Genomic DNA, 26,085 nt, shown 5'->3' on the forward strand with positions numbered 1-26,085 from the left:
TAAATGGCAACTAGAAATTGAATTCAAGGTCAGGATAGCAGGAGGAGAGGTAACGATTGGAGGCACACTGGACAGCACACGCCAACACCGGAGAGCTGCGTCTCAGCCTCAACAAACTGTGGCCAAAGAGAAAACAGGTCCTTTGCTGCTACATCTTTCCATTTTTTAAGATGTTGGAATTCTGAATTTTTTGTAAAATCTCCCAACTTTTAAAGATAGAAGTCAATTAAAAAGATGAACTATGCAAATTATCCTGTGGAAAGAGAGAGTGGCTGGGAAGGATATGAGAGAGCCTTGATTGAAAGGTGGTTATGTAGGTATACACATTCATGAAATTCATCAAATTGTACACTTAAGATTTGTACATTTGACTGCTATAAGTTGTACCTTAAACAACAAAAACTTTTTAATAAGCCAAATAAAATGTGTCTTTAGGCCAGTTCTAGACTGTGGATCAAGAGTTCACAACTCCTGTTCTGAATACATAAGTTGTGGGGGGGAAATTCACAATACAATGTTAAAGAGAGATGAAAATTTTATTCATCCAATCAATTTTAATTGTGCTACTAAATGCCAGGTACACTATTCTAAGCACAGGGAAGGCACAGCTCTCAAGAAGTTCACATTCTGGTGGGGATAGAAATAGATGGAAAGGATTCACTTCAATTCCATTAACATAACACTAAAAGGATGATAAGAACTATAAAGAACACAAAACACAATAATATAAGGAAGTATTGGGGTGCTGGTATTTAGATTAGTCAAGGAAGGCTGCACTGAGATGCTGACATTTGAACTGAGACCTAAATAAGGTGTCAACCCAGGTAGAGGAAACAGTAGGTACAAAGATTCAAGATGTCAATGAACTTGGAAAGTATGAAAAACATTAAGTCAGTATGTTTGAAGCACAGTGAGCACGGATAGACGGTAGGCAGTTGGGCTTTCTCTAAATTAAAATGCTGTTGAAGTGGATTTGGCAGGAAAGCAACATGATCTCTTTAGGCTGTAAAAAAGATCACTCTAGTTACTCTACCCTCTGAGAGATTATAAGTGAGCAATAGTTCAGGCAAGACCAGTGTTACACTAAAGTTCTAACATTGGAGGCAGAGATAGGTGGATAAATTAGGAATGTGGTCTGTAGATAGAACCTTCAGGACTTGCAGATGGGTTAAGATACGGGCAGAAGAGGAATCACAGACGATTCCTATGTCATATAACAGCATACTGTTTATACTAATGCAAATGATGTTATATGTGTATTATATGTTACATGTCTCACACACATATATACAGAAGGTCATCCAGACTGGCACTGACCTTTCATCATTTTTCTACTCATTTTGTACTTCCCGCTGCCCTTAAGTGGGTGCCTTCAACAACAGGATGAGCAAGATAAAGATTGAGTTTACATTAAGACAGATGATGATTTTACTTCTGGCTTTCAGAGGTAGGAGCTGTAAGCAAAACAGGGTCCAAAGGGCAACAAACCCGTCTACTGTACCTCAGCTCTGCTTTGTGTCAGTTATTTAACAACTCCGAGCCCTAGTTTCCTAATTGCCATTATTACGGCTCTTACTTCATAGCTTCCTCTGGCATATGGGCCACATGGAATAATATCAGTTGTTATCATCAAGATACTGACGTGGCCGGGCCAGGAGATCGCGGTTTGATTCCTGGTCAGAGCACATGCCCAGGTTGCAGGCTTGATCCCCAGCAGGGGGCGTGCAGGAGGCAGCCAATCAAGATCAGAAGGAAACAGCTATGGCACCTTTCCAAATCCTTTTTTTTCCTTTCAAGATGTTTGAAAATAAGACACACTAGTGCCCTGTCTTTTCTCCTCATATGGAAAGATCATCAAACACCAAAATGTTTCTACTGCATATCTATTCTTCAAAATTATAATTTAAGTTACTTCCTCTTTCTCAGTGAATTTAGCTCTCCAGTGTCCACAGGTTTAGACAATGAATTGTTGCCTGTCTTATTAATTAAGAACAAAAACCACAACTGTAAAATAGGCAGGTGTACAACTCCATTTTAAACTGCTATGAAACAAAGAACTTACTAACAGTATATGATTTCACACAATCCAGAAGTTTCTATGTCCTCTTCTCAATGATGTAACTAATTATACACTACAAGGCTTGTGATAAAAGCTACCCAACCACCAGGTTTTACAAGACAGGAGACTTAAACCCAGAATTAAGTTTCATATATATATATATATATATATATATATATACATACATATATATATATATATATATTCATTCTCCTGTTATCATATATTAAGTCATTGCAAACCATTATACAGTGGACATGATTATCCATGACAAGTCATATAAGAACAAATTTGGTTATGCTAGCATTGTTACTATAGTTTCATTATACAAGAAAGACAAAATGTTAATAATGAATCTTGTTTGGGTTCAAGCAATCTGTAATCCCCAATTCTCTCTCTATCTATACCAGTGGTTAGGAAAGCTCCTCAGAGTCCAAGGTAGGTCAAAATCACAAGTGGATTTTATGAACAAAAATTGAAGCTTAATGAATTTAAACATCTTGTAAACATCAATTCATTCATCTAAGATTGTCAGGGAACAATTTTAAAATATATTAAAGCAAATAAAAGCCTATAAAGTATTCCATAAGTAAGAACTCTCTCTCCTCTCTCTCCCGTCTTGCAAGGGTGGTAAAAAAGACTGAGAAGACAGGTACTAAGGAGAGGAAACCTGAACCAAGAAGGCTGACACTGGTGGCAAGGTTAAGAAGGTTAAGAAGTGCAACCTCAAGGCGAAGATGCCTAAGAACGGGAAGCCCCACTGCTGTGAAACCCTGTCCTGGTCAGAGGGATTGGCAGATAGTCCTGATCAGCTATGCATTCCTGAAAAGCCATGTACAAGAGGAAGTATTTTGCAGCTAAATCCCATACTGGAAGAAAGTTCTTGCTACTGTCACAAAACTAGTTGGTGGTGACAAGAACGGTAGTAACCAAGTGGTCAAATTTTGCAAAAATGCCTAGTTATTATCCTTTCAAGATGTGCCCCGAAAGCCGCTGAGCCGGGGTAAGAAACCCTTCAGTGGGCATGTGAGAAAGCTGCAGGCCAGCATCACTCCCAGGACCATCCTGCTTATCCTCACTGGGCACCACAGAGGCAAGAGGGTGGTTGCCCTGAAGCAGCTGAGCAGGGGCCTTCTACTTGTGACTGGATCTCTGTCCCTTAATCAGAGGGTGAAGCACACAAGAAATCTGTGATCGCCACCACCACCACCAAAATTGATATCCGTGTGAAAATCCCCAAACATCTCACTGAGAAGGAGAAGCTGTGCAAGCCCAGACACCAGGAGGGTGAGATCTTCAACACAGAGAAAGAAAAATATTCGAGATTACAGAGCAGCACAAGGTTAATCAGAAAGTCGTGAACTCGTACATCCTGCCAAAATTAAAGCTGTTCCTCAACTCCAGGGCTACCTCCCCTCTGCCTCTTCTCACAAATGGGCTTTTCCCTCACAAACCGGTGCTCTAGATTTCTTATGAAGAACCCAATTAAATAATTGATATATTTTTTAAGTGTTGTGTTAGATTTCTTTTCATTTTTAAATATATTTTTATTGATCAGCTATGCATTCCCAAAAAGCCATGTACAAGAGGAAGAGAGGAAGGGGAGAGGTGGAGAGAGAGATACAAACATCAATGATGAAAGAGAATCATTGATTGGCTGCCTCCTGCACACCCCACCACTGGGGATTGAGCCCGCAACCTGGGCATGTACCCTGACCAGGAATCGAACTGTGACCTCCTGGTTCATAGGTTGACACTCAATCACTGAGCCACGCCTGCGGGCAACTGATCTCTTTTTTATAAAATAATTCTTTCCCCTATTCAGAGAGACATAGTCTTGTTCCTTACTGGTAGATAACATGTATATAGGCATCTAATAAAGTTCCTCATCCCAAGTATTTCTCAATGTACATTTCAATAAGTCTTCATAATAGAAAAATCTCACTAATTGCAACAAAACTGTAATCGTTTCAGGAAAAAACACACGTTATCTTACTATTCCTGAAGAACTACACTGGCTTCCCTCTATGTTGCTATGGGCCCCTAAGTACCAGTGCCATACACCCCAGCTGTAAAATAAGCAAGGGTACTCTGGTTTATTCTGGGAAAAATGATTTTGCAGAACATAAGAATTACCTAGTAGCATTTTCTAGGTTAGAATCCTGACAGAAAATTGGGAAGCAGTAAGACATTTAAACTTAATATAACTGTAGCTTTTCTAAAAGAAAATAGTTATCAAGTTTCATAAATTTATCATTTTTCATGTCAAAGAATTTTCTTTCATATGTAATTATCTATCCAATAGACAGGAAACCTGAGCTCAGGGAATTCAACAGCACTTCCTGAAGTCACATTTCTAACTGGTTGTGAAACCGGACAAACACCTCAGTCTTCAAACTGTGCTCTTTTCACTTTATTGCTATTCAACCTTTCAACAGGGTATATTCAAATCTATCAATCTATTTATCTTCAAAGTAGACTGTAATAAAAAAGATTTTCATCAAGTTTCTTTAAAAGACTGAGTTCCCATCATTTATTTTAATTATTCCATTTCTGAGCATACAATTTTAAAGGAACTTATCTACTACTTAAAATTCAGGCACGCATATAAACTCTGCTATGCCACAAACACTAGCCTCTCTCATTTATACACACTTTGTTTTGAAAAGGCATAGAAACAATTCCCAGAAATGAGATCAGTCACATAGATAGTATAATGAGGATGGAATAACTCTTTACCATCTTCTATAGTAGAGTAAATATTAAGACAACATCAAAAGTAACTTTATAGATCTTTAGTAAAAACATCTGTGGTTCAGGTTAATTACACCTGAGTTTTTTTTGTTGTTGTTATTGTTTTCCATCAGAGAAGTTCCTTGGCTGGTTCTTCCTCTTCCTTCTACCCAAAGACTCAGGGATTCTGTTCTCTATATGCCTCAGTCACTTGTAGGATTATGGAAGAGAGAGCCTCTAAGATGGTCCTCAATTATTCCTATTCCCAGTATCCATACCTGTGGGCTTCTCTGCTCCTTGAATGTGGGTGGATGTAGTGACTCGCTTCTAACAGTGGATGAAGGACCTAGAGAATGGAGTTTCCTGGGCTGCATGAAGGGGATGATGGTGGGTGAGCTGGGCTTTGAAGAAGCATTTGTTTGGAAGAGGAGTATACAGGCTGGAGTGAGTGTGCCATACATTTACTAGGTCATTCCTGCTCTACCATGTAGTCTTTAAGAACCACACATTTCACATTTCTGTATTCTCCCCTCTCATCTTAATAGATGGAATGATAATTGAATACTCAAGTAAATAACTGATGATAAATTAACATGTTCATTCCAGCAAGCAAAAGCAGATAAAGGAAAAGAGCAATGGAAAGGATGCAAAAGATGTGAGTCTTTTATAAAAAGTACTAGAGGCCTGGTGCATGAAATTTGTGCATAGGTGGGATCCCTAGACCTGGCCAGCAATCAGGGCCGATCGGGACCTTCTGGCTGCCAGCCAGGGCCTTCCTTCCTGCAGGCTGCCAGCTGGGGCCTGCCAGATGGGGGGAGGGACCGTGGGAGGTTGGCTGGCTACAGGGAGGGACCAGGGGAGGTTGGCCAGCTGTGGGAGGTTGGTTGGGGGAGCGCACTGCCCACCAGAGGGCAGCTCCTGCGTTGAGCATCTGCCCCCTGGTGGTCAGCGTGCATCATTGCAACTGGTCATTCCGGCGTTCTGATCACTTAGGCTTTTATATATAGAGATTACTCTTTATCCCCCAAATCTCTCCTACCACATCAATGCACTAAAAGAGAGCTCAGCAGAAAAGTAATACCATGATTGCAAGATTTCCTTCACATTGTACACTATTTTAAGTGTTCTTTTTAAGTTTACTTGGAATTCAAACTTGAGAAGGTGCAATTGCTACCTAAATCAGAATTCTAAAACAAACTTCAAGTATCAGAAAATAACAGTTTCTCATTATATAGGAATGTGGTAACATTATACCATCTGGGCTTCTAAGTACTAGACAGGATTTTCCACAAATAGCTAAAGTCTGCTAAAATCTCACAAAGTTATAGCTACCAAATGGTTGGGTTAAAAAATAAAATTATTAAAACTAACTCTTTAAACATTAGTCCTATCTTATATATCCTCCTATATAATAAAAGCCTAATATGCAAATTGTCCCCTCGACCAGGAGTTCGACCACTTGCTATGATGTGTGCTGACCACCAGGGGGCAGCGCGGAAGATGGCGGGCGTCGGCGATGTGACACTGGCAGCGGGCGGCAGTGGAGGCACTGCCAGTCCCCATGGGCCCCAACAAGAGTGGGACCACAGTGGGATGGTGGAACAGGTGGAACATGGCGGGCAGCACCAGGCCAAGGAGGGTGCAAGCAGGAGCCTGATCACCCTGCCAATCATTCCACAGACAGCAACCAGCGGCGGTGGCTGAGGGTCCCAGCCCCAATTGATCACCCTGCAGGCAGAATGATGGAGCAGGTGAGGGGATGGCTCCAGACCAAGGCAGGGTGCTGGGAGTGGGGGGTGGGGGAGGGGTACTGTGAGGCTGGGGGCACGAGCTGGGGCTCAATCCCCGCAGGCCATCCCAAGGGACCCCACCCATGCATGAGTTTGTGCACCAGGCCTCTAGTTTAGTTATAAAACTTGAGACTGTAGTTATCAGCATACTTTAATAGGTGTTATTATTTTCAAGAATCAAATTATGATTATTTTAAAAATTAATATCACCTTCTACTATAATTTTGTTCCAAAGGTGACACTATATAGTTTTTAATTCCATTATAAATGCCTCTGCTACCTTAAATAAAATTCCAATTCAGACATGCATGTCAGAATAGAAACACAGTAAAAATTCAACCTCTAGAAAAATCTACTTTTTACAAATTTAAAATCTAAATGATTTCATCTGAGTGGCATAATTTAATAGTATAGCTATTTTCCACAGAAACAAATTATTCATAAATTAAATTTTAATATATATCTGGATGGTTGAGACTCAAAATCGGGTATTCCCTTAATCACCTGCCCCCTTGCTGAGCTTGTGGCCATGAGAAGGATTGTGGTTGGAAAGGCCAGTGCAAACAACGCAAGCCTCACGGGCCTGGGTCAGACAGACTGCGGTCACATCCTGACCAAGTCTCTCTGAGCCAGTTTCCACACCTAGAAAACAGAATGAGACGATCTACTTTGTAGTGTGGTTGAGGGTACATAATGAGATAATGGGTAAAAAACTAAGCACAGTGTACCTAGGACACAGGGGACTGATTTACCATGTACTAGGTGCTGTTCTAAATGCTCTGCATATATTATGGAGTTCAATCCTCAAAACCACCCAATATATTACATTATTTCCTTTTTACAGAGAAGGAATTGAGGACAGAAGGTTAGGTAATTTGTCCCAAGTCCTAGAGCTGGCAAGTGGCAGAGCCAGGGATATTCCTCACCCCAGACTCTTAACCATCATGAGCTGTGGCTTCAGTGGATGCAAGGCTCAGGAAGCAGTATTCCTACCATCACCTATTTAAATCAAATCTCCCAACTGAACAAAGACTGCACAAAATAGTGTGAAGACACAAATTATGGTAAAATAATTCACGTGTATCCCTTTGGACTGAGGGATACAATTTCAGTGAAGCTGTAAGCCAGAATTTGCCATTAGAAAGTGACCCTCTTAGGGAGTAAAAAGCTACATTAAATTCTTTATATATAACTTTAAACCAGTTATTACTACAGCGAAAGAAACAGTATGCTGTAATGACTAAAAGCACAGGATCCAAAGTCAGACCACCTGGTTTCAAAGCCCATTCCCAGCACTTACAAGATTAGTGGCCCTGAACAGAAATCTCTGATTTCATTTTCCTCATCTGCAAAAAAAAACAGTAAAAGAGTCTTTACCTCAAAGGATAGTAATGTGGTTAAATAATAAAGTCTACACTAATAAAAGAGAAACATGTAAATTAACCTTCACTCTGCCACTCCCCTACATCCACCAGACAATCAGGAGTGAGATGCAGACTGGGTGAGGCGCTGATGGCCGTTTTCAGTCTGGCCATGCCCCCCGGGGGCCCAAGTTCCCAGTCTTTCCTTTTTTCCCCCTAGCACCTCCTTGAGTGGAGGCCAGGGCAGGCTGGAAGCAGGTATCTGGGATTTATTTATCTTCTGTAATTGAAACTTTGTAGCTTTGAGTGGAACCCAAGGTCTCCTGCAAGAGTGTCCCGGATCAGGGTGGGGGTCCTGCTGGGGTGCCTGGCCAGCCTGGGTGAGGGGCTGAGGGCCGTTTTCAGGCTGGCCATACCCCCTTCAGTCTGGGGCTCCCCACTGGGGTGCCTGGCCAGCCTGGGTGAGGGGCTGATGGCTGTTTGCAGGCTGGCCAAGCCCCCCAGCAGGGACCCTCACCCCATGGGGGTGTGTGCCAGCCTGGGTGAGGGGCTGAGGGACATTTTCAGGCTGGCCATGCCCCCCGGGGACCCAAGCTCCCAGCCTCTCCTTTTTTTCTTTCCTTTTTTCCCCCCAGCACCTCCTTGAGTGGAGGCCAGGGCAGGCTGGAAGCAGGTAACTGGGATTTATTTATCTTCTATAATTGAAACTTTGTAGCCTTGAGCAGAGCCCAGAGCAGGCCAGGGCAGGCAGGAAGCTTGCTTCCTCCATTGCCTGGGGGCAACCCAAGCCTCCTGCTCGCACCAGCTCCGTGGCTGCCGCCATCTTAGTTGGGTTAAGACAGCCCAGGCAAAATAGAGAGTCTAGGACTCTTCGCACCCTCTAGAGATTACTCCTGGCCCTCATTCCAGGCCAGTATCTTATAAACAGGCCTACTGACTTTATTCGGCAAAGAATGAATTCTATCAAGCTTATAGTCCTCAGGGGTCAATATAACTCCCTCCCCAAAAATAACCCAAAAGAGTCAATGATTTGACTCATGTACATAAAACCAGTGGGGAATGAAGTATCCATCACATATGAAAACTGCTGTTTGAAATTTTAACCCTGATAGTATGACTTCTGTCTTAAATAATAAGGAAAATAAGACTACTCCCATTCCAGAGAGGCTGTAAACTATGCCCCAGACAGAGTTGTCAGTGCTGACACCCAGACAGTTGCCAGGCCTTGAGATATGGTCTCATGGCCCCTTCCCAGCACGCAGGCCTTCTTTCTCAGAAGGCCCGGAAGTCTCATTCCAAATTTGGGAGACAAAGGACTGGAAAAAGTATAAATAAAGAGAGTTTCCTCCATATTGGGAGCCCAGAATTTGAAAGACACATTTTTCTCTGGGCCTGCACAGAATTTAATAATAAAATGTAACTCCTGTAGTTGGCACTGCAGTTCAGCCTTTGCATTGGCAGGGTGCTGTAACTGTAGTCACTGGCCAGCTTAATAAAGGCTCCTAAATCTTCATCTGAGTCCCTGGTGGTTGTCTCCATGGGTCGCCCCATTACAAGCAGCACAATTCACCATAGCTAATATTTGGAAACAGCCTAAGTGTCCATCAGTAGATGAGTGGATTAAAAAACTGTGGCACATCTACACAATAGAATACTATGCTGCAGTAAAAAAGGAGTTCTTACCATTTGCAACGGCATGGATGGAACTGGAGAACATTATGCTAATTGAAATAAGCCCATCAGAGAAAGATAAATATCACATGATCTCACTCATTTATGGAATAAAATGAACAACATAAACTGATGAACAAAAACAGATCCAGAGACAGAGAAGCATCGGTCAGACCATCAAACCTCAGAGGGAAGGTAGGGGAGGGTGGGGGTAAGGGGGAGAGATCAACCAAAGGACTTATATGCAAGCATATAGGCCTAACCAATAGACACAAACAACAGGGGGGTGAGGGCATGAGTGGGGCCACAACCTCCCTATCTGCCCTGCTCTGTTCGTGACAGGGGAAGGCACCCCAATCCCCTGATCAGCCCTGCTCTGTGCCTGATAGGGGGGCGCTCCCCAATCCCCTGATCGCCCTGCAGCTCTGTGTGTGACAGGGTGCGGCGCCCCAACCCCCCCCCTCCACGGGCTCTGCTCTGTGACAGGGTAGAGCCATAACCTCTCCATCAGCCCTGCCCTGAGTGTGACAGTGGTGGCGTCCAACCCTCTGATCGGCCCTGCTCTGTGGGTGATAGAGGGTGGCGCCCCAACCCCCCTCCATGGGCCTTGCTCTGTGTGTAACGGGGTAGAGCCATAACCTCCCCATTGGCCCTGCCCTGAGTGTGACAAGGTGCAGCTCCCCAACCCCCTGATCCGCCCTGCTCTGTGTGTGACAGGGGGCAGTGCCCCAACTCCCCTATTGGCCCTGCTCTGAGCCTGACCAGGGGCTGCACCTAGGGATTGGGCGTGCCCTCTGCCACCCGGGAGCAGGCCTAAGCCAGCAGGTCGTTATCTCCCAAGGGGTCCCAGATGGCAAGAGGGCACAGGCCGGGCTGGGGGACTCCCCTGCCCCCCCCCACCAAGTGCACAAATTTTTGTGCACAGGGCCTCTAGTGTGTGTGTGTGTGTGTGTGTGTGTGTGTGTGTGTATGTATATATATATATATATATGCCTGGTGCATGAAATTCGTGCACTTGAGAGGGTCCCTCAGCCCAGCCTGTGCCCTCTCGCTGTCTGGGAGCCCTAGGTGAATGGCCTAAGCTGTCAGTCAGACATCCTTAGCACTGCCGCGGAGGTGGGAGGGGCTCCTGCCACCACCACTGTGCTCACCAGCCATGAGCCAGCTTCTGTCTGAGGGGCACTCCTCCTGTGGGAGCACACTGACCACCAGGGGCCAGCTCTTGTGTTCAGCATCAGTCCCCTGGTGGTTAGTGAATGTCATAGCGACTGGTCGACCAGTCAAATGTCTGCCCCCTGGTCGAGAGTGCACGTCATAGCGAGTGGTTGTGCAGCCTTATCATATCATTAGCATATTACACTTTGATTGGTTGAGTGGGTGACCAGACAACCAGACACTTAGCATATTAGGCTTCTATTATATAGGACTAGTGGCCCAGTGCATAAATTCATGCACAATGAAAGGGAATTAATTAGAGGAAATATTTTAATATTGGTGTTTGCCCTTTCTCTATAATAGAAGTGTCAGATGAAAGAAAATTAGTAAAATGTATATGAAAATAATATGTAAATTTATTAATAAACAATAACAACATGATATAACAACAAAGACATGATATAAAAACAACAAAAACATGATATAAAAACAACAAAAACATTGACTGATAAATTGATTAAACTTATTCTAATATCTCCCTGTATACCACATTAAAAGTGAATACAACTTCAGAGTGCCTGACTAATTTCCCTTGTGATGTATTTACAACTTTATTTTTTATTTTTTTTAAATATATTTAATTGATTTTTTACAGAGAGGAAGGGAGATAGAGAGTTAGATACATCGATGAGAGAGAAACATCGATCAGCTGCCTCCTGCACACCTCCTACTGGGGATGTGCCCGCAACCCAGGTACATGCCCTTGACCGGAATCGAACATGGGACCTTTCAGTCCACAGGCTGACGCTCTATCCACTGAGCCAAACCGGTTCCGGCTGTATTTACAACTTTAATGTCACACGCTCTTCAAACTTGAGAGAAAGCAACATATAACTGTCCATGTCCGAAACGGGTTCAGGTAGGAATATTCCTACTCTATCTAGAGTTTGTCCTTGTGATTTATTAATAGTCATTGCAAATGGTAGCATCATGGGAAAATATCTTCAAATTAATTTAAATGGGAGGTCAGTGTCACATGAGGACAAATCAATTCTTGGAATCAGAACAACCTCTCCTTCTGCAGATTCTGTTAATACTTCAGCTTCGAAAATGTTAGGTTGCAATCTTTTGATAATAAATCTAGTACCATTACAAAGACACCATTTACTATTAAGATTTCTGAGTAGCATGATGATTGCACCCACTTTCAATTTTAATTTATGACATGGCATTCCCGAAAGAGTAAATACTATTAAGAAATTCGATGGGAAAATTTTCCCTTTCAGCATCATCTGTTGAATCAATGGAATCATCACTCAAATATGTGTGAAAATCTCCACCAAGTATACCCAAAATTTTGTCAGTTAATTTTTTAATTTGCTCATTTTTTGGACAAAGAATCCCACATTTAGATATATTTTACTGTTATCTATAGATATAGTATTTCCAAAGATAATAGATCCGTTACAAATTATTTCACAGGGGATTTCAATAATATCCATTCCTAAATGCAAACTGCTATCAAGTTTGCCATCTCCAAGTTTTACTATCCATTCACTATAAGCAGAATCCTCTGAACTCATATATGTTTTAAGAGACAACTTTCTTAAACAGCCCCAAACAATATAGTACTTTAAACTCATTTGTATTATGGCTGATCGCATAGCATACGGCACAATACTGAGACATTGTTGAAAATCCCACCCCAGAAGGAGAACTTTCCCACCAAATGCAACATTCAAATTCATAATTTCTCTTAGTAACCTATCTATGGCATTTATAGCATGACTGAATGCCATGGTGCATTCATCAATAATGAGAAGTTGTGCCTTTTTAATAGTTTTAGCAACTTCACTCTTTATATCGAGTCTAGAAATTGAAGTTTCATTTAATGGAATCGGTAATTTATATTGGGAATGAAAGGTTCTTCCACCGAGAAGTAAATTTGCAGCAATTCCTGTAGATGCTGTGGGTAAAACAGTACCACCACGACCTCTAATATAATGTATTTAAACTTTGTGAAGATATGTTTTTCCACTACCACCTGGACCATCCAAGAAAAAGCATTTGGGGTGTACAATTTGATCTTCGATGGCTGAAGTTATAGTCTGAAAGGTTGCCAACTGTTCATCATTCAGAGAATTTATCAAAACCTCTGCCTGTTGTCGCTCGTACGATTCATCACATGTATTGTATTCGTTAATAAAGGATAGTCTGGAAGTTTGAAATGTGAACATTTCATTCCATGTAATGTGAATACCTCTTGAATTTTGTTAAGGGTATGCATTTCACAGTTCACACAAGGACCTTTACTTCAGTGTAATTTCCAACAAAAATCTTCAATAAAATGAGATTCTCATCTCATAATTTGTCTACATCAGAAGGACATCCAAACACACATATATATGCAAAAAGTTGCTGCAGTTGTTTGGGCATATTAAGGATGATTGCATCATCAATCGTATCTTTCCAGATAGTGTTGTCGATTAATAATCCTCTATGTTTAGCAGCTTCATGAAATGTTATCATAAATTACACCTCCTACAGTTTGCAGATCATCAAAACTTATCGCACCTTTTACACGCAGAAGCAAAAGTCTAAGGTAATATCATTCTGGTTCTCTAAAGCTCACAGTGAACAGTCTACCTAATGCTTTATTCCCACCCTTTTGGCGTTTTCTCCACAAAGAATTATTAAACACATAATGTGGAATCTCCCAATAATTACGTGCATCAGAATCTTCTCTATTCAATAAGAACCAAGCCATCAAAGTTGAGTTATGCCTTTTAGCTCTATCTATAACTTCAGCAAAATCATCAGTATGAAAATACAAATTCTGTTCATTTGGCAAATGAATAGCTAATCTTGTGATTGCATGAGATTGGTCATGCATTCACATTGCAAAAAGTCTTCAAACAGCCTCAGGAGCGCTCACATACATACCTGGAGTCAATGAAGTCCTGTACTTAGTCATGACTGATAATATTTTTTTTTCAGAAATTTGAATATTTGCACAATCGTGCCCTTTATAGATGTATTTAAATAAATACTGACATTTTTAATCGATGCACAGATGTCAACGTTTATATGACAGTTATACTTAAGGCACAAATACAGGTTATAAGGGATAATCCAAGTGTTATCAATAACTTTATTTCCAATAGACATGGTGCTATCAGATCTTCATTTGTATTTGGGATATCCATCAATATTTCCAATGGTCGTATTTTGAAATTCTTTCAGATATCCCTTTGAACATTTTCCATTTCCCATATGTGGACTATTTGGATTTTGTATTCCACATGGTCCATGTACCATATTTGATTTTACAATTTGAAAAAGTCGAGGACACTGGTCTTCATCTGGAATTTCTGCCTTAACTATATGGTCAATGTCATCTTCTGCTCGTAATTTGGATTCACTATCTAATATCAATAATACACGAGCATGAGGCAGTAACGTTTCTGAAATACAATGACACGAATTTTAGCTATTACTTTGCCAAATAAATGGAATTTACACATATCATTTAAAAGAGCATTCAGCTTAATATTAAAAACTCTGGCTACCAAGTCAGGTCTGTTTTCAACTTTTTGCCAGTGTTTTTAATTGTTTATAATAACTGCCCATTTTGGGTTATGAATAAATTGGGCTTGCCATACTTTGTTACAATTGCCATAGCATACTGATATCACTGCTGCATATTTCTGGGACCACCCTCAAAAGATGATGGAAGTATTATCATTTTACCAATTGGCATATTGTCATTTTCAAATCTAGATGTGAGCTAACCCATCAAACCACTATATTTTTCAACTTTCAACTTAGATTGGTTTGCTTTAATGAAATTTATCCAATTGGCTTCCATTTTTTAATATGAATCGACAATATACTGTTGAGTTAATTTTCCTGCATTTAAAATAGGATTGAACATGTACCGGACAGAGAGATGAAATCTGTAATACTGCATTTGTGTGACTTGTGTCCTTACATTTCGTCTAGTATCATTGTCAATTACACTGTCGTCTCTGAGTCTTAATGCAATATCTGATCTCCAGCCTTTTTCACCATGTGCAAAAAGAATAGGATATGTCATGTCACCTAATGTAGGAAGCAGGATACTGATTTGCTTCATTTTAGTGGCATTCAGATTATAGGGATCTGGTTTACAATGAATGAGAAAGTCCCTTTCAAAAGGAGGTTCTCCATCTTCGTTTCTGAATATGACAGCAACCTCGGTTACATGGGGAGAATTATATCTGCCCAGATCACTGTTACAATCGTATTTAATTGCCATTGTTACTTCTGTGGGAGCAATACCTTTCGCTGCCTTCAGATTGGGCTTCCTTTTCTACCACATGTAGCATCTTGTTTTGTTAATTCCTTTATTTCATGTATGAGGTTGTTGATGTTGATCATGAGTCTTTCTGAGCAACCTTGGTTTTCTGGCATTGCTAATCTTTTACTCATCACTTCGGTCGTATCTAAAATATAGAGTTGAGCAAACTTCCAAGAAACACCATCCAAAGGATGTAAAATTCCAGTATGGTGATAAACTTGTCCGTGTATTCTAAAACAGTATGGCCCATATCCTGATGGTGATGCAATATTTGCACCCACTGAAGCAAAAACAAAAGGAATATTTATTGAACCAATATTTTCCATGAAATTTTTACTATCAGAATCATTGTTTATCATTAATTTTTTTAAATATGCCGGGTATTCTGAAAAATGTATATCATTTGGACAAACTTTACCTTTGCTACACATCGAGTAAATTTTCCATCAGACGGTTTTTCATTGGAGAAATTTAGTGATGGGTAAAATTGACATGTAACAGTCATTCCACCACAACTATGTTTGATAATTGCATCCTCATTTACTTTATTTTCGCTGTGAAGGCGGTTCCTATCAGTATTGGTAGTACTTGTCGATGGCTGTTCTTCAGATACATTCTGTCGACCACACTGGCTTCTTTTGGCTTCAGAGGTACGTTGTGCCAATAGCTGGTCTTCAGACATATTCTGTTGACGACGCCAGCCGGGGGAGGGATGGGTGGAATTGGGCTCCCTCCTCCCTCCTGTCAGGGTCAGGTGCGTGTGGGGGAGGTGATTGGGGGTGGGGCTGGCAGGGGAGGGGCCTATTGGGGCTTTCCTTCCCCCGGCTGCCGGCAGCTGGCCCCGCCCCTGTCACTGCCACTACTTGCCATCTGTGCAGTGCCACCCCCTCCACCACTGGTTGCCTCTCTCTGCAGGCAAAAGGCATGGGGTACGATCACTTGGCTGGCCTAGGCCTCCTTCTGTGGGGCGATAGCTGGCCAGCCCCGCCCACCCACCACAGCGTCGCTGGCCAGTGGCCTGGGCCTCCCTCTGTGGGTTGATGGACTATGGGGCCCCCAGATCGTTGCCCCGCTGAGGGAGGCCCCGCCCACCCACCACAGTGCCGCCAGTTGGGTAGCCTGGGCCTCCCTATTGGAGGCAATCAATGGCGGGGGGGGCTCCGCAATCCATCGCTGCCCACAGGGAGGCCCTTCCCACCCTGCCGAGGCTCTTCAATCGGCCCTCGCAGCCGTGGTGGCTTGCCTCAGCCCTCATAGGGGCTTGCCTCGGCCCTCGCAGCCCCACCTTTGTCCAGAAGGTTGTCCGGACGGTCATTTGGCTATCTGGTCTAACTAGCATATTACACTTTTATTATTATAGATTGGAGGGTGGGGAGAACCTTTGGAAAACTAACAGTATGGCAGCTAAAATTCATATATCCTATTCACGTATTCTACAATCTAGCAAGTCCACTTCTAGGTATAAATCCAAGAAAAACCTTTTGCATATGTACATCAGGAGGTGCGAACATAAGCAGTTTCCCTCTTCACAACAGCAAACTAGCACAAGAGCATAACCCTGGAAGCAACCTCACACCCCTCAACAGGAAAAATGGAGAAACAGTGGCATTTCTGCAAAACGGAATGTCATGCAGCAATCAGAAAATTTCAGTGACATACAATATAGATGAACCTCAGCAATATAATTTTAAGTGAATTAAAGCATCATAAAGTGGAAAATGTCTTAAAAGATAGGGCATGTAACATATACTTTTAATTGTGTAGCATATATAGAAAACTTAAAGGTCCAATAAAAATATATTTTAAAAGCTACCAAGGAAATGATGAATATAGGATTCAGTAAATAGTTGCCTCAGGTTAGGGAAGCAGGAAAAAGGGGTCCAGTTGGTTATATCAAGGGTACTGTCAAGGTCTTAGCTTTATTAGGTGGTGCCTATTCTATCTAATAAAGAGGGAATATGCTAATTGACCCTCACACCATCACAAAGATGACAGCGCCCACAGCCAATAAGGAGGGAATATGCTAATTGACTGCCACACCCTCAAAGATGGTGGTGCCCAAGCCACAAGATGGCGGCACCCAGTCCCCTCAGCCCCCCAGCCACCCAGGGCCGGCTCGAGGTGCAGGCAAGCCTCAGATGGCGGCTGCTCAGCCACCCAGGGCCGGCCGAGGCTTGCGCTGCCGGCAGAGGTGTGATGGGGCATTGCCTTCCCCTTATCATTGGGTCGCCTCCCACTCCTGAGGGCTCCCAGACTATGAGAGGGGCAGGCCAGGCTGAGGGACGCCCCCTCCAGTGCATGAATTTTCATGCACTGGGCCTCTAGTCCTATATAATAAAGAACTAATATGCTCATTAGACCGGATGGTGGAACAACCTTCCGGAACAGGACCGTGAGGCACCCAGGGCTGTGAGGGCCGAGCCCCTTGCACGAATTTCGTGTATTGGGCCTCTAGTTATATTATTAAAACCAAATAAATGGACCAATTATGAGACTGTGTCATGAGCCAAGAGCCAATGACCCTCCCTCCTTACAAGTATAAAAACAAGCAGTTTGGGCTCGTTTCATGAAGCAACCACAAATTTGCAAAGAACTCCTGTACTAGCTAACTATGTGGAACTGGAGGAGAGAAGAATCACCACCTTGAGCCTCTATGGCAACCAGATGTGACTCAGCAGCTATGCCATTTATCCTTACAATGGCCCTAGTGAGAAGTAGATATATTGCCGAACCGGTTTGGCTCAGTGGATAGAGCGTCGGCCTGTGGACTCAAGGGTCCCAGGTTCGATTCTGGTCAAGGGCATGTACCTTGGTTGCAGGCACATCCCTACTGGGGGCTGTGCAGGAGGCAGCTGATCGATCTCTCTCATCGATGTTTCTAACTCTCTATCCCTCTCCCTTCTTCTCTGTAAAAATTCAATAAAATATATTTTAAAAAAAAAAGAAGTAGATATAACACTACTTTATTGATGGAAGAATCTGAGGCTCAGAGAGATTAGTTAACTCATCCGGGTACAAACTGGGAAGGCAGGTATAAAAACCCAGCTATTTAATCTGGAAGGTAAGAACAAAAACTAGATACTTAAGATTCCAAAGCCTCATAGACCCTGGCCTCCTCTTGACATTCAACAAGTATCCAGAGCAAGTGATATAAATTTTCCAAACCCATGCCCTTATTAAAAAATAATACAGCTGATGATGGTTTGTGTTTATTGAAGATTTATTTTATATGCTAGATCCTATGTAGGATATTTTGAAAACTTGCATACAGATTAGAAAGAGTAATGCTGAAGGTGCCATCTTTTAGACAGGAAAGCACAACAACCAGAGTACAATCAACTGGCAATAGACTGACTAACCCAAGACTGGGACCTTTGTAATCCAGACGACTAACTTGCAGGTAAAAAGTACATGCAATGACTGGTACCCATCTTGGTTATCTTCTGGCCACTCAAACCCTGTCCATAATTTTATGTAGTGCTACAACTTTTAAAACAATATTCGTCTAGCAGTCTCCTTCCACCTTATTGTTTCCAAAATGGGCTCCATTTTCAGTAGCCCCAGCACAAAAATATAGCAAACTGGGCAGCTGATGTTCAGGCACGACTCGCTGACTTAGCCAGTAACAACAAAGAAAGTGAAGGACAGATAAGAAATACTTCAGAAGTTGAACTATTAAACAACAAAGGGGAGGCATTTACTCTTCATGTAAAAATCTGTCTTTGGTACCAGACAGAAAATAGTGTCACTTAAAGAGAATAAAGGAGTAAGGTTGATAAAACTGGGTTTGGTTAATTGTTAGAGATAATGAGCTCCATGTAGAATTCACTGCTGCCATGAGACATTCAAATGGGGATTAAACTAGGCCTTGAAGGTCAATAGATATCAAGGCAGATTTAGCATACATGTGGTAGTTGCATCCATACAGAAAAAAGGGGAAGCAGAAAGAACACCTAAAGAACATCAACATGTAACAGGTGAGTGAAGGTGACCTAGATGTAAGAAATTAAAATAGAGAGGTGGGCAGGCTTTAGGAAAGCCATGGGAAAAGTTTTAAAAAGGAGGGAATGGTGAACAAGCAACAAATGCCATAGAAAGGGCAAGATCTAAATAGAAAAAAATATGTTGGATTTGGAGATTAGCGACTTTATGACAAAGCTGAGGTGTAAATAGAAATGAGGTTCCAGAGAAGTGATCAGCAAATAAGATAAGGAGACAATAAACAAAGATCATTTGTTCAGAAGTTTAGTTTAACAAAATGTATTTGGCTTCTCTGAATGTAGAGGCTTTATCAGATGCTCATGGATAGATCCACTAGAGACAAAAAGTTCTTATTCAATTATAGCATTTTATGTCAAATAGAAATATAAAGTGCTCAGTAAATGTAAGCTATTTTCCCAAGCACTATTCTAGATATTACTATATCTTCTTATTTAATCATCACAATTCTATGAAGTAGTTATTATTATCCCTAATGTACAGATGACACAACCAAGACACAGAGAAGATAAGGGCAAGTAGTAGCTTATCCAAGGTCCCTTAGCTAGTAGTGTGCTGGTCAAGCCCAAAACTTCATTCAACAGAGTTAAGAGGGAGGGCAATATATGAAGTAAGGGATAATATATGAACTGTAAATGTTAGTTAAGATTGCACTGATTGTTAAATAGCTGCAGTTTAATTTCTATTTAAGAACTATTTTTAATTTGAATGTCTGCATTCTCTCATGTCAGCATCCTACACTGCCAGGACCTGACATTTTTATGCTCTTATGACACTCAGATTCTGCATTGCATTATAATTGTGTTATCTCTCCTACTGAATTACAAGTTGCTTGAAAATGGGGCTGTCTCTTATTTATCCTTGCATCTCTATTCCCCCCAATCTTAAAAGCAGACGATACTAGACTTACTGTGGTCACTTCACAATATATATACAAATACTGAATCACTGTTATATACCTGAAATTAATGTTATCAATTATTCCTCAATAAAAAATACAAAAACAAAAAGGTACTAAATAATGGATGGTTATATGAATAATCATTTTTATTTTTTTTAAAGTTTTTAATTGCTATGTAGGGTTGTTGTCTCTGAAATATTACTTAGGTTGTCTATGTTTAGAACACCTTTGGGTCATTCCAATTACTGGTTTTGATGCAAATACTTCTAAAGCAGTGGTTCTCAACCTGGGAATCTTTTTAAAATCCTGATTCCTGGGCCTCATCCTTCGGAAATTCTGTTTCTTTGTTACTAATGTTGTGGCCCCACCCCATAACAAAGAAACAGAATTTCCGGAGGATGAGGCCCAGAAATCAGGATTTTAAAAAGATTCCCAGGTGATTCTAATGTGCAGCCACGGTTGAGAACCACTGTTCTAAAGCAAACATAATTCCCTTGGATAAAACCTTTTATAGATTCCCTATAAAAGGTCCTACTGGTCAAAGGTCCATAGCACTTTGTGTGGGTTAGTGATAAGGTTGGAAAATCTTATCACTAACCCACCCCACCTGGCTCTAACTACCAAACCACCTGTACTTCCCCAAGGGTACAGAACATGCTACTATGTGTTCAACAGGTGAACTACGACACCACCTCCTCCATCTCCATCAGGACAGAACTGAAATCCTTTTCTAAAGCCTTCCCATATTTGCAATTTTTACTTTGTTTTTGCTCTCTCCCTTACTACACTATAAATTCCTAAAACAAACTTTCTACAAGGCAACACTCATCATATTTATCCTCAGGTCTGGCAAGAAGAGGCTTAGTGTTTAATAAATATTTATTAAAAGAACTAGAGGCCCGTTGCACAGAATTCATGCACGGAGGATTGGGGGGGGAGGGAGGGGCACCAGTCCCTCAGCCCGGCCTGCACCCTCTTGCAATCCGGGACCCCTCGGAGGATGTCCAACTGCTGGTTTAGGCCTGATCCCTGCGTCAGACATCCCTCTAGCAATCCGGGACCACTGGCTCCTAACGACTCGCCTGCCTGCCTGATTGCCCCTAACTGCTCACCTGCCTGCCTGATCGCCCCTAACCGCCTCTGCCTTGACCCCCGTCACCGTGGCTTTGTCTGGAAGGACGTCTGAAAGGTCGTTTGGCTGTCCGATCTAGTTAGCATATTATGCTTTTATTATTATAAATTATTAATGCATAATTCAGCACATCTGCTGGTGCTATATAATACTAACCCACTATCAAAAGTAAAATTTTAGGTAGTTTTCCATTTTCAATAATGAATGGTGCACTTTTCTATTTTTATCTCAATCTATAGATTCATGAATTCAAGACATCTTGTACCTTCATTAGCAGCTAGCTGTGATCATCACCAAAGACACAAAACAGACCCACAGAGTACCAAAACCTCTCTGTGACCTGGTCAAACCAATAAAGCATATATATTCACTGGCAAATTATATGAAAAAAAAATCACTTAAAATGCTTTGAAATTGCTCCAATTTGAGCATGTGAAATGAATTAAAATTACACACTCTGGGCAGGTATCTTTCTCATATTTTTATCTCTAGGTGCATATTACATAGAAGATACTCAACTGCCTCCTTTTATAAAAATTGTGTCTTACCCAGCCCTAGCCAGTTTGTCTCCGTGGATAGAACATCAGCCTGGGGACTGAAGGGTCCCAGGCTCGATTCTGGTCAAGGGCACATGCCCGGGTGCTGGCTCGATTGCCAGTAGAGGGCATGCAGGAGGCAGCCGATCAATGATTCCCTCTCATCATTGATGTTTCTATTCCTCTCTCCCTCTCCCTTCCTCTCTGAAATCAATAAAAAATATATACTAAAAACAAACAAACAAAACCTGTGTCATCCCCAGTTAGCTATGTCAGGATTTTGGATAGGCCAAGAATATAATCTGATTTCGTGTTGGCCTTGAGGCCTTTGGCAAGTCATCTGAACAATTAACATTTTAGTTTTCTCATATATCACCTCAGTGTGTTTGGAACACAGTATTCTTTAGCAAGTCTTGTCATAAGGTGCAATGTGTTATGAAGAGATCTTCACATTTCATCCTAGAATAACTAAGTCCTTACAGTTATCTTCAAGCTGCTTCACTCATGTTGTTACTTAACCCTTGGGCTTCATTATCTTCATTGTGCACATGGGGAAAGAGAAGTGGAAGGAAGGATATAAAGTGACTTGGCTGAAAAGACCCACCCAGCGAGTGACTTAAAAGAGCCTTCATTTTAACTACCAGTTCCTTCATCCTCTTTTCAAAGAGCCATTTTGAGAAACTTTCACTGACAGCAGGCAGAACAGAGTGTCAAATTAAGTATTAGCTTTTACTTGTTTAGTCTGAACGAATAACCTAAGCTTCCTAGACCTTAAGATAGTTCTAGGACTGGATGGATAGTTTTGCTGACTGAATCCAAGTTCGTAAGTCTAAATTTCAAGATAGCGTGACCTAAATTTTAACTATAAAGGCATTTTCTGCCCCCTCTCTCCAGGTCTCTCATTCTTTTCAAATTTTGTTCAGTATCCTTTTAAATGTGTTAAGTCATACCCTACCTTTCCAGGTCAGGGTCAAGGCTGCCAGAATTTTCTTCTACCTAAACAGTGAAGCAATCCCTCCTCAGTATGAAGGATCCCAAGGCACCCATCACTCACATCAAACTTTAGACCTAGATTCCAGTCTGAATTGTTAGGGAAGCCCAGCATTTTCTAATTCCAGGACCCCTCCCCCCTTTACACTGCTAAGCCACCCTCAGAGGAGTGCCTCTTCCAATCCTCACCCCGTTTTAGAGTCCAGACAAGGGAAATCCCAATTCCGCTCAGATTCAACAAGAACTGTATCAGCGTTGCAAGCAATGATGATTTAGCAATCATAAATACGGGCCCCGAAGTGAGGTAATAATCTAAAGCAGCGGTTCTCAACCTGTGGGGTCGCGACCCCTTTGGGGGGTCCAACGACCCTTTCACAGGAGTCGCCTAAGACCATCGGAAAACACATATATAATTACATATTGTTTTTGTGATTAATCACTATGCTTTAATTATGTTCAATTTGTAACAATGAAATTGGGGGTCACCACAACATGACAACATGAGGAACTGTATTAAAGGGTCGCGGCATGAGGAAGGTTGGGAACCACTGAAAAGATTCCCCTATCACACGTGCTGAGGACATATTGTTTAGCAGATTCCGTTTCCTGGGCCCAAATGACTTGCATAACGGGGCGATCAGCATAGGCTCCACAGGGGGCAGCGAGCTCCTAATGCAGTTTACTCTACTTCGCTATAAAATTCGACACCGAAATAGCCCCACACATGCCTGCCCCTTATGATGTCAGTGCTTCCCCTGGACACTGGGCTGTCACCGGGTTCTCTTCCTCTGCAGCGGCCACGGGCCACCCAGGAACTCAATTCCAACCACAGCTCGCAAATCCCGAAGCCCCGCGCGCCCCGCGGCCGCTGCCGACACCGCAGCCCCAAACTGGCCGTCCCCTCCTCCCCCACGTCCCCGCGTCGCTCCTCACTCCACACCGGGCTCCACCCTCTCTCCATCCCGGAGAGGGTGCGGGCACAGCCCTGTCACCGCCTGCGGGAGCGGTCCCCGCGCTGGCACCTACCTCCCACCTCCACCTTCGGGGCGCGGCCGCGGGGTGGGGGTCAACGCTCGCCCGCCCGCCCCTCCAACGGCCCAACCGCCGCGCCCGTCTGCGCGCAGGGAAGCGGGGCACCGAGCCAGGTGCCGACGCTCACCTCCGCGCCACCCCCACCCCACCCCACTCCACCCCGCCGCCAGCGCCGACCCCGGCCGGTGGGCCCCCGACCCCGCCGGTGCCGTCGCCCCTCCCCAGGCGGGCGCGTCACTCTCCCCGCCGCGGGGCTAGGCTCTCACCGTCACGTCCCCGGGAGCCGCGGGGAGACTCCGCTCGGCGCCCTCGTCAGGACCGCGCAGCCCCGAGGGCCCGCACAGGCGCGCGGCACGCGGCGGCCCCGCCTCTGCCTCCGGCTCCCGCCTTCCCGGTCCCGCCGGCCCCGCTCCGCCCCTCGCGGCCGCGTCCCCGCCTCGGCAGGTTCGCCAGGTTCCCACCCCGCCCCCGCGCCGCCGCGCCGCAGGCCCGGCCGCCTCCCATTGGCTCCGCTCGTTGCTAAGCGACGAACAACCACAGCCGGCATTGGTCCGGTGGGGGCCTGGCGTCTCCTCCCGCCTCCAAAAAAACCTGGAGAAAAAGAAAACCTCATCCCCGGAGCCGAGCGGGGTGCGGGCGCAGCTGCGGCTGCGGCACCTGTTACGCCCTGTGATTCACCCCGCCCGGCTCTGCTCCCTGCCCCTCCTCCCGCCCGCAGGGCTCGGGGCCCCGTGGGGGCAGGGGGTTGGGGTTGCATTCAATCAAGCACGTGTTTCGGGGCCCCAGTGAACCCCAACACCTACACGAGGAGCAAAAGTGAAGCTCCCCGAAGAGCCACGTGCGCTTGTAAAAGTGGAGAAATAAACCAAACAACAGCCGGCACCCAGAATTAGGTCAGACCCGGGGGAGAGGAGTTTCAAGCGTCGGGAACCGTGGATGCAAACCACCCAACCGGGAGAAACTTACATGTAAAATTAGGGCAGAGAAAATGACCTAGGCGGGAGACAACGGGAAGGCTTAAGAAATGGCACCTATGGTCTCGAAGTTTATGTAGAAATGTCTCCCACCCAACCAGCAAAATATGTGCTAAGAAAATGTATGCCTGCTGCCACCGCAGCCGGGGTCAGGCCGGCTCCTCCCCCGGCCCGTGTTCCATGTCAGCCTAAAATTCTCCAGGCGAGAAGAGAGTCCTGCGAAAGGAAAGATGGGCTGGGGAATCGCAGGCATATGCGTTGAGTTATAAACACAAAGATGTACTGTGATGGACTGTGCGTGCGTGTGTGTGTGTGTGTGTGTGTGTGTGTATGCCAAGGCATTTATTTTACTCAAGAGGGGAAAAGACAGGTTAGGTATTTTAAGGAGACCCCTGAGAGCATTTTGAAACTAAAATACCAAAATATGAGACAAGAAAAAGAAATATTAACAATGAAGAACAAGGGAGGGACGAGTGCCCCCCTCCCAATTTACACGCACATACCCCCAATCCTGGATGAAAGGTCAAGGCGAGAAAGTGAGCACGCCTGGGCGACAACTTCAGCATCCACGGACATCCTCCTGTTGCCTTCGGCCTGAGCCTGAGCGAGCAGGAGGCCCGGCCCCATGCTATTGAGTTTAGGTGAATGACAGCCAATAACCCGTCAGGGCCCACCATTAAGGACGCTGTTAGTGCGGGCTGGTGAGGAGGAAGAAACCAATTATTAGCAATAATTACCTTACTCCCTACCTCAGAGTACTGATGACGTGTGTATGTTGGGGAGGGGGGTACCTCTGCTCCAAAAAGGGGGTTTGCAATTTCAACTGTCCACCCCAAACTCCCACATCCCTTCCCATCTTAAGAACCACCTTAAAGTGACAGGTTTTCTTTGAAATGACACTTCAGCCTTTAGTTTGACCATTTCAACTCTTCACAGTCAAAAGCGAGAGCTCACTTCTGATTAGCTAGAAGAGTTGAGATCCATGAATTAAACAAGCAGCGTCCAGCACACCCGTTTGTGACCTAACCACTTACAGAATCAGATTTTAAGGTTTGGGCCAGGCTGCAGTAAACTCCCAAACGTGCGGCCCCGCCCCTAGCCCTAGGGTGAATCCGATCTGTCTCAATCAATCAAAGTTTTCCAACCTTTTGCTCTTAGGGCCTACATTTTATTCTTTAAAAACCCGCAAAGGGCTTTTGTTTATGTAGGTTATATCGATATTTATCGTACTAGAAATTAAAACTGAGAAATTTAAAAATATTTATTTACAAAATAATAAGCCCTGCTCTGAGTGTGGCTCAGTTGGTCAGAGCATCCTCCAGGTCACAGGTTTTTGTTTTGTTTTGTTTTGTTTTGTTTCGGGTCTCAGGTTTGATTCCAATCATGGCAAATACCGAGGTTGTGGCTTTGGTC

The 26,085-nt window shown here is 43.5% G+C and overlaps 1 protein-coding gene and 1 pseudogene across 10 annotated transcripts in view; one reads left to right on the forward strand and one right to left on the reverse strand.

Moving 5' to 3' along the window:
- SSX2IP (SSX family member 2 interacting protein) overlaps nucleotides 1-24,078 on the reverse strand; it is a 55,693-nt gene extending 31,615 nt beyond the window's left edge. For 5 of the 10 annotated variants that reach the window (XM_070405483.1, XM_070405481.1, XM_070405479.1 and 2 more), the window contains exon 1: nucleotides 23,965-24,077. The gene's annotated coding sequence lies outside the window, so the exon portion shown is untranslated. Of the gene's footprint in view, nucleotides 1-7,882; nucleotides 7,929-23,964 lie in introns of all 10 variants that reach the window. The other 5 variants (XM_070405484.1, XM_070405480.1, XM_070405478.1 and 2 more) reach the window with 4 other exon arrangements.
- LOC139002424 (large ribosomal subunit protein eL6 pseudogene) lies at nucleotides 856-3,524 on the forward strand (annotated as a pseudogene).
- Nucleotides 24,079-26,085: the final 2,007 nt, after the last annotated feature.

This window comes from Myotis yumanensis, unplaced genomic scaffold (assembly GCF_028538775.1).
Source record: "Myotis yumanensis isolate MYYU_CA2020_CCGP unplaced genomic scaffold, mMyoYum1.0.hap1 SCAF_2, whole genome shotgun sequence".
Taxonomy (NCBI): Eukaryota; Metazoa; Chordata; class Mammalia; order Chiroptera; family Vespertilionidae; genus Myotis; species Myotis yumanensis.